This window comes from Dermochelys coriacea, chromosome 3 (assembly GCF_009764565.3).
Source record: "Dermochelys coriacea isolate rDerCor1 chromosome 3, rDerCor1.pri.v4, whole genome shotgun sequence".
Taxonomy (NCBI): domain Eukaryota; kingdom Metazoa; phylum Chordata; order Testudines; family Dermochelyidae; genus Dermochelys; species Dermochelys coriacea.
This window is the reverse complement of record NC_050070.1, coordinates 150,375,761-150,385,274: the sequence shown is the minus strand read 5'-3', so window position 1 is coordinate 150,385,274 and position 9,514 is coordinate 150,375,761. Positions and strand designations below refer to the sequence as shown.

Sequence of the window (9,514 nt, the reverse complement as noted above, 5' to 3'; positions counted from 1 at the left end):
CAGGCTGATACTATAGCAATGAGAGCCAAAAATGCCTAGACAGGTGCTATTCCTCCAATAATCTGCCTATGAACAGTACATGTGGGAATCCGTGGGCTAAAATCCCTTCACAAACTTCCCACCAGGTAATTATAAATAGCAAATGGGTAGAACTGATTTGAAAAAGGAGTTAAGTTTGCCAAACTGTTCACAAAGAATAATTCAAGCAGCTGTATTGTGTATGCAGGATGTCATGCATGCGTATTTATTGCTATTTCCTGCTTCTTCCATGTCCTCACATCCCCTTTTATACTTTTAACTAATTCAGAGAGGAATGAGTGATGTTTGTCTATCAGCCTCAGCAGGTTTGGGATCGAGTACCGTTCTTTCCTCTGGCGGTTGGTGTAAGTTAATGGCTTGGAACCATCTTCTGACTCACTCTTCATGTTCCTCTGGATGTCAAGTGGTCAGATCAGCATCTGGTTCAGGTCTTTCTGGGGAAGTTTGCCAGTTCACAGGACCAGTCTGAAGCCACGCAGTGCCCAAGGCAGTTCCAAACTTGTTGCTTCTCCCCACCCCATTGTTCCCGTTGCAGGCCTCTCTGATGGCCACCGAGCTCTTCTTCCACTGCACACCTCAGATTTAGGGCCTGTCACTGCTCACAGCCCCCTTCCTGCTGCTTCCTACAGGGGTAGAACCTGGCCAGCTTGATGTGGCTTGGTGAGCTGTTATTTTCACCTCGAGGCTGTCATCTTGTGCTCCAAAATCTAGGTTTCCGTAAAAGAAGCAACCTCAGTCTCTTCCCCCCTTTACGGTTGCTATAACTTTAAAAATGCGAACTGATGGAACTAAAAGGAGCGAGTCTGCAGACAGCTTGAAACAAAAGCAGCAAGAAGCATGAACTACCCTCTATTTACTGCAATAAGATGTTAACTCTGGTTTCTAATGATGGTACTGGAAGGTCACCATTGGCAGCTGGTTCACTGCTCATCAGAGTGCACAAGAAAGAAGAGGAGTGATGGGATTTTGCAGATAATCCCTTTTTGGTGTTTAGTGGGTGGAACCTAAGAAAGTACCATGACTAAGCTCCTTGCTTCATGACAACACCCCAGCTGTATGTAGGACGGAGGCAGCCATGGCGCCCTTACTGTGGCAGATGGAAAGGCTGACTGGAGTGGTGTGGTTAGCATGTGTCCCCTTCCCCATTCATGTGCCCCTGGTGTGCCTAAGAGGAAAAGGGCTGTCACACCAATGCTAGCATAATAGAAATGGTTTAGAGGTGGCCCAGGGATGCTATCTGCTCTTTCAGCTCCTGGCCCAGGAAGCATTGTCTCTTTTAAGGATTCCCCATGCACAAGAGGATGCACTAGACTTATGGTGAGCTGCTCGTCTGGGGCTCCAGAGCGCACTCTTCCCACTACTGACAAACCCAGTCTCCCTCCCTTTCTCATCTCCATGGGGTGAGGTAGCACACTCCTGGCAGATAAATAACCACCATGCTGGGACTCACTGTGGTCTGGGGGATCCAGGGCCAACATCACCCAGCAGCCCACACTTGGGTACAGTTTGCCATCCTATGGGTTGCAGACAGCACCCCTCCTTACCCATTTCCTGGCCCTTCCTTTCACCCAGCGAGGGCTCCCCTTCCTCTCCCACTCTGGCCTAGCCACAGTGCTTGGAACAGAGACCTAGCCCAGCCTTCAGCTCAGCAGAGACCTTGGAATTTACTCTTATTGCCCTGCTGCAGGGTCATGAAGAAAGACTTGGGACGGCTGGAGGACACGCTGAATTGTAGGGCCACATTCAAAGGGGGAGTGCTGGTGGCTTTCTCCCCTCCCCAAGTACTTTTCACTGGGCTTTCCCCTCTTCAGACACTAGGAACCACTTCAGCCCCTCCTACACTTTTATCCCTCACACTAAGGAAATTAACCTCTCATGAGAACCATCTGGCTTTCAGATCCTTTCTGCTCCTGCTCAGTACTTAGATTGCCTAACTTCTACTCTGCCAGCCCAGGCATATTTCAACCTCAAGCTTCTAAGTACCCAGACTTTCAGCAGCCTGAAGGACCCCCTACAATTTATTTCTCTCCAACTACCAGTGCATCCGCTCACTTTTAAATGGAGCTGGTCCTTCTGGGTGGGGCTCACCTGGTGGGCAAATTCACACTCCCACCACTCCAACCACACAATAAGGTTCTTACATCACTTAAGGACATAGACATCAGCTTTGATCCATCTCCCTCCTGGGGCTGATGCATCTCAACTAAGATTACAGACCCTCTTCCCTGATTAAAGAAGGTTCCCTCCTCATGTAATTCCGTCAAATTAACAAATCAAGTAGATAATCACAATCACTATTCAATCTCCATTGCTAGAGCTTCTTTCATCCCACAGCACATTGCAGATTCTATATGCGCAATGCCATAGAAATGCAGGTACCACTGGGATGGAGGAGGGCAGCCAGACCCCCACCTTGATACATAGCAGTGCTGAGGATGGGGGATATTTTGGTTAAGAACACCACCAGGGTGAATTCTGCTCCTCTGAACTGTTCCCCACCCTCCTAGGCTCATTAGTATCCCTGCAGAGGAAGCAAGCGCAGAGATTTTCAGGTCTGGGCTGAATGATTGCATGAACTGTATGGGATATTTTGGAGGCTACAGAGCAGGACAGGGAGCTGTGTGTTTGTAAGGAGAATTAGCTGTGTGGAATTAGCTTTGTAGCTAATTGGAGCTACGAACCATGGGTAGCTCCATAACAAACAAGCAAAGAAGCCCTGGGAGGCTGGGTCAAATCTTAACTAGGAGAAGGAGAATGTGGTAAATAAGCTCAAAGGACGTTACTGTCTCTGCAAAATGGTTTCAAGGTTATAACTCAGTAAAGAGCAAAAGAAAGAGAATCCTCTCCTGCAATGGGGTCCCAGTGAGGATCCCAGCACCCCTTCTCTGTTACTGTCCAGGACCCCGGAGTGTGTCTGCATTAGCATATTTCCTGGGATCAGGGCAATTATATTCGATATCTGTTCTGCCACACTGTGTGTGTTGGTGTGGCCCACTTCCCTGCGGAGGGACTATTGGATAGTGCATTTCTCAGGCAGTGGAATGCACTTGTCCTTTGGCCTTCGGGGCCACGCTGCCTCAGTGGACTCCAGGAGAATGGTCTGCTGTTGATATGTGGATTTCCTATCCCTATCCCTCTGAAGTGGATCCTATGTGAGGAGTGGTTAGTGAGTGTCAGAACTCAGTACCAAGGGGTTAATGGCACCTGCGTCAGGTCAGGTGAGGCTTCTGTGTATGTTTGGGAGTCTGAGGGCTTCACTGGAAGAACACTGCCCTACGTGTGCACAGAAGGCATATAGTGAAGGATGCCAAAGAGGTTATTTCTTTATTGTTTGGGAGCCCTCCTGAAAGACTTTCATGCTGCAGGGGAGCTTTACCAAATAGCAGGCTCGTCAGAGAGAAGCAGCATTGCCTAGAGGATCAAACTCGGGCGCCAAGAACTTCTGCGATCCAATCCAAGTTTTGCTCTGGAGTCTATGGGTGACTTTGACCGAGTCATTTAAGCCCAGATCCACAAAGGTATTTAGGCTCCTAACTTCTACTGATTTCAATGGAAGTTAGGAGCTGAAATACCTTTGTGGATCTTGGCCTTAGAGACAAACTTTCATAAGTGGTCTCTAATTTTAGGTGCTTTCAGTGCCCAACTTGAGACCCCTAAAGGGTCCTGATTCTCAGAGGTTCTAAGCACTCACAACTCCAGTAATATCCCTGGGAGCAGCAATATTCAGCACCTCTGAACACCAGCCCATTCTCCCACCTGTAAAACAGGGATAATGACATTGAGTAATTAGTTAATTGCTTAGGAAATGTGCAACAAAAGATCAATAATAACTGGAGTTGAGCAAATATTTAACAATGGATAATTTGTCAGACAGGTTCCACCCCTTTTGTCAGTCTGCAGAATATTCACAGGTAGGTGTGATCTCCCTGAATTTGTTTGTTGATTTAGTTTCTGTGATAAATACCATTTTTGAAATTTTTCACTTGACCGATGGTAAATATTTGAAATTCCACACATGCTGCTTTGCAGTGACTCGTCATATAAGTCCTGTGGTATTGTTTCTGTTCCCTGAGTGGGTGAGCAAACAAGCCCTTGTGCCATGAATATTTGTGTGAGCACTTTTAAAAATTAAGTTTCTGTGAATGTTGGCACACGCAACTCTGAAATTTGAGTCCTGCCAACATTTATGCCAGTAAATTCAATTTCTCAAATGCTTTTGGAAAATGAATGCAAAGAGGGTAAATATAATCACACCTGGATGGGTCATCAGCAGGGTTTGAACTCAAGACCTCCAGGGGCAAAAAAGACAATGCTGCTACTTGAGCTACAGGAATAACTCTGTTAGGAGTACTAGGTTTTTATCCTGTGGTGGGCTGGCCTGTAGAATGGGCTGTAACATCTACTCTGCCAGTGTGATAGAAGAACACCTCCCAAATGGACTGGGTGAATATCCCCGGGACCCGTTTTTGGTTATTTGCCTGTCCCTAACAAGTCATAATGCCCAATGCTGTACGAGTGCTATGCATTCTTAGTGAACAATGTGTATTTCAAAGTTCCAGTCCTCTCAGTGTTTCAGCAGAGGCAGCCCTCTTCACAGCCTCTCTTTTTGGGCTAATGTATGTACAATGCTGTATAACTGCAATTTAATGTCTCCCTGCAGTGAAGCCACATGCTGCTGTGAGGCTGTGATGTCACCACCATGTACCTGGCAACACACTGTGATGTCATAAGAAGAGGTTCACGATGACTTTGTGGCTGGTTCGGGCAGAAAGAGACACTCTGTCTTTAACTCTAGCAGTGGGGGAACACCGACCAGGTCAGTTGCTTTCTATAATCAGGATTTTTATCCCCTCCCCCCACAATGCCTGCTGTGATGTAAAAGTCCCTATTCCAGAGTAAAACGTGGGAGGAGGCTCAGAAGTGACAACAGTGAGGTACGGGCCCCTTACCTAGGTGACTGGAGCAGGGGCTACAGCTGAACTCTCAGTGCTGGAGCTCCGCACAGCTAACTCCCAGCCAGAGGCTAGGACAAGGCATCAGCTAGGTGCTGGTACCAATTAGCAGTCTCAATGGGGTTATTACAGGACAAGCTCTGTTTAACTTAACTGCTAACAGACTGGCTCTGTCAGCTGGAAGGAATCACAGGCAAACAGACTTAATGGCAGCCTGGGGGAGTGGGGGTGGGGAGAATGGTCCCTTCCTTTCCTATACCCAGTGTATTTGATACAGTGCAAATGTAACCGTCCTGTGAAACATGTGTACAAGGAGGAGTCAGAAATCATTAAAGTCGGGTGTATTGGTCAATCCAAGTTTTGCTGAGTGACATGAATCCCATGGAACCTGCTGGCCCTTTGACACAACAACCTCGTGGGGTCCTCTTGTCACCAGAGGCCAACAACAAGGCCACACAGCTGCTCAGCATGTACGAGCTGTGTGAACTGAAAGGATTCGCACCTATACTTTCTTACAGACCTAGTGTCACTTTTGGGAGAGTCTGACAAACACAGCTCCCAGGCTAAGGACCTGACTCCCATTCTGACCATGGTCAGCAGCAGCCCTGTGCTGTTGGATTCCACTGTTAGACCTTGTTCTCCCAGCGTGACACCTGTCAATCCTGACTCCGACTTGGAAACACGGCACAGCCTGGTCTGGGGACCCTGGAGTTCTGCTGAAGACACCGACATGAGTGTAAATGGATTAAAACACAATCGTGGCTGGAGCAGCTCCCTGCAGCACTGCTCAGCATGGCCAGCCTTTCGCTCCCTGTGCTTGGTTGAGGGAAGGGAGAAGCACATCCTGCTCCATGTTTCCCTTACACACTGGACTCTGGCTCCTGCCTTACGTGAACCAATGTCCAGTGAAGTCAATGGTAAGATTCCCCATTGAGTTTAGTGGGTTTTGGATCAGACTCTTAAAGCCACAGATCTTTTTTGGATATGGAGCAGTCTTGGTACCACCTTTCTGAGAGCAGAAATATCATCAGCCCTGTTAAAGGGAAGGCGTGGGGCAGCGGGAGCCGAGGCCGGGGGTGGGGAAAGGCTGCACAAAACCAAGCCCTGCAGTGTTGCTCACATCACAATTGCACTGGCATTGATCTGTCATCTGTGAACTCTCCTAGCTGAACCAAAGGGCCTGCCCTCTCAAACTCTGCATGACTGAGATTGGGAGCCTGAGCGAGGGGACTATTTGACTTGCACACATGGACACCTGGCTTCAGGGATAGCTCATCTTTGCCTCTAGTGACAAAATCAAAAAGCCTCCAGGAAATTTGGCCTGATGATGAATCCTGGAGCTGCTATCAGGCAGAACTAGCATCTCCAAACGGGGTAGCCTGCCTTGGAATTCCGAATGGATAATAATGCTAAATGGCCATGTGTGTGAAAATGCCCTACGCTAATGGGCGCTGCTACTGCTGCGACACATCATCTAGACAGAGATTGATGTCATTAGTACTTAGTATTTGTTAAGAACCAACAGCGTACCTGTTGCTGAAAAAGACACAGAAGATATGGACAGTGTACTGTGCAAACTTGACATGCTTGGGAAGCATTTGAACTTGCATTTGACTGAAGTAATAAAGGTCAGGGTGAGAGGCATGGAGAGAGCTGTGTGAGGGGAGCCCAGGGCTGGGATAGCAGGGGGGCTGCAGGTCAGGGGTGAGGGGCACTGGTAGAGCTCTGTGTGGGATGCTCAGGGCTAGGATAGCTGGGGACTGCAGGTCAGGGGTGAGGGGCATTGGCTGAGCTGTACCAATCTAGATGGCATTTGCAGTGCACAATGGTGCATGAAATGATGGGTGGAAGTCACCAACAAACAAAGCATCGAGGTGCATTAGCACAACATACCCAGCTCCCTACTTACTGAGGACCCAGTGCACGGTCCTGGCTTTTAAAAAATGCATGAAAGGACATGCCAACAACAAACCCCACATGCACACAACCCCCCCAGTCCCAAAGAATGCTCAAAGTGCTATGGAATTCCTTTAAGATGCCCCAAATCTCCCCTAATCTTGGTGTCAGGATTCAGCATTTCTGATGTCAATAGTGTTTGGTTATAAGCAGCGGCATCATGCCAGGTTCCCTGTGGGTCAGAGGGAACACTGGATTCAAGAGAGGTGTTATAATTGGTAGTGAAGAGCAGCTGAGATGCTCACGCAGAGCTCTGACCAAAGCATGTGGCTCTTGCTTTGAATGGTCCTACTTCCATTGGAAAAGAAAACCAAAATGAAGATCTGAAGGCATTGTGCGTACGTGGAGCTGCACAATCCCTTCATAACCAGTGGGGCTCTGGGGCTGGAAAGGTCCCATGCTGCTGGGCTTTGCAAATGAACTGTCCCCGGTAAAGTCTGGTCTGCAGTCTACAGAGAGGATGTGGCAGCGTGTGCAAAAACAGGTAGGGAAGAGAAGAATGGCCCCCGAAGGAGAAAAATTCCAGTAAAGCAGAATGGACAGAGCAGCTGAATAGGAAGCAGTTTTCATCAAGTAGTTCCTCACCCGCACACCACACGCACAGGGGCCACCCCCTTTGATAAACCTCCAGGCTGCGGCCGGGAAGATTATGAGAGATACCGACTGCTGGGAAATGTAGATGGGATGGATCCAAATAGCTCGGCCTAGATGTGATCTTTGAACAAACAGGTGCAACATTGAGACACCAGCATGAGACAGCCCAGCCAATAATGCAAACAGCTTGAACTTGCTCGCAGTGTGGGGGAAGGGCCTCCCCAAGAGCAGCCCTAGGAGGGAAAGGAAAGGGTTAAAGAGCTAATTGGGCCCCGCACAGCACATCCACCACCTCACCTCGTGTGACACAAGTCATGAGACCAGGGGAGGGCAAGGAGCAGTTTTCTTTCTCTCCTGTTTGCTGAACCTCTAATTATCATTTTTGTGCAAGGCAAGGAGATGGAATTCCATTGTGCGTCAGCTGGGAGAGCCTCCTGAATGGGGTTTTTCTTCTTTTCTTAAAGGGGACAGTCCTTCCTAATCCTCTTTCTCGCTGTGGACGGAACTGCTCTCCTTCAAAAGCCTTCCCAAGAGCGCCTGGGTTTGTAAATGATTTTAGCCGCCACGCAAGTTGCTGGGCTGATGTCTCCCCAGGGTCTCTGTTGATCCCCAAACCGCTTCAGCACAGGCAGGAGCAGGGCAAGTGTATCACACCCCTTGCCTCAATTCTGACTTACAGAGACCACCTCTAGGGGAGAGAGGGGAGTTCAGCCTCAGTGGCCCGTTTACTCCTTGGCCGCTCTGCTGAGGCTGTCAAGCAGGGGGCCAATCAGTGCTGGTTGTGGAGGTGTGTTCTGTGAGACAGGTGCTTGTCCACTAGGAACTGGTCCAAGATCCCCCCGTCATTTCACACAGGCCCTGAACAGCAATCTGGTGGTAATAACCGTGGGTCACTAGAAAGTGACCTTGAGGTGAAAGACTTCATATCTCATTACTGGTTCCCTAAGCCATCAACCCACTTGGTCTCTTTGAATCAGAAAATGGTATTGAACCCATTTGAGAAAGTTCCCTGCTGGCTGGTGTTCAGTCTTGTGTGTTTCCCAGCAGATACGTGGGAACTATAATTAAAATCCTCCATGACTACCAAGTGCTGGGACTTTGCCATTGATGTTATGTGATTAGGCAGGAATTTATTGATTGCTTTTTTTCTGCTGTGCATGTTTTGTAGCTGATGCTAACTCTGATTCTTCTTTCCTCCCCTCCCCCTTTATGATGTGTGTCTAACTTTAGCCATTAAACTTTGCTTTTTGTCCTGTCCTTCAGGGTCTGCTGGTTATTTCACTCCAGAGGTCACAGCGTGCAAAGGCTTTCACTGCAAAGTGCTACCCCTTTCTTTCCCCTTTCTCTGTCACTTTTAAATAGATTACATCCGAATGGTCCAGCCATGTGATTGACCCCACCACGGCTCTGCAGGGCTAGTTTCGTCCATCTCCTGGCATCTAAGAAGTTATTTGCTACTTCCTGGCAAATTGCTTCATCTCCTTTTCCTCTGTTACCATTTGACCTTTAGGATTATCTTCCTCATGAAGCAAACTCTCCACTCCCACTTCATTTCCTAGTCTAAATCCCCCTAATCAGACCAGCCAACCTTCAGCCCGAGAGGCCAGTTCCCCCAGATGTCGCACAGGGAACCAGCATCCCTGTGAATGTACAGAAGAGCGTTGTCTAGGGGAGCGTGTGTGTCAGCGTGTGTGTGTGTGTATGTGTGTGTGAGGGGGCATCACTCTGATAGCAGAGGAGTGGGACTACACTGACCAGACCCTTAGCTGCCATCAATGTGGAGCTCTGGTGAGCTGAGGCTCTGGCATCAGGCATGCAGAACTGCAAGTATGTGTGTGATTGTATGTGTGACTCCAGGAACAGCCCTGATGACTGCGGGTGCAGGTATTTATTTACGGGTGCACATACAGGCATGTCTAGCTAGTGTGGGTACATCCCACAGACCTCTAAGACTATACATCTGCACGGGAAGA

General features: G+C 48.5%; 1 long non-coding RNA gene across 1 annotated transcript; it reads left to right on the top strand.

Annotated features, from left to right (window-relative positions):
• The first annotated feature begins 2,368 nt into the window (after positions 1–2,368).
• Positions 2,369–8,792, top strand: LOC122459455. The gene is made up of 3 exons (XR_006280165.1): positions 2,369–2,414; positions 3,914–3,950; positions 4,700–8,792. It is a non-coding gene; the product is annotated as an uncharacterized LOC122459455 (long non-coding RNA).
• The last annotated feature ends 722 nt before the right edge of the window (positions 8,793–9,514 follow it).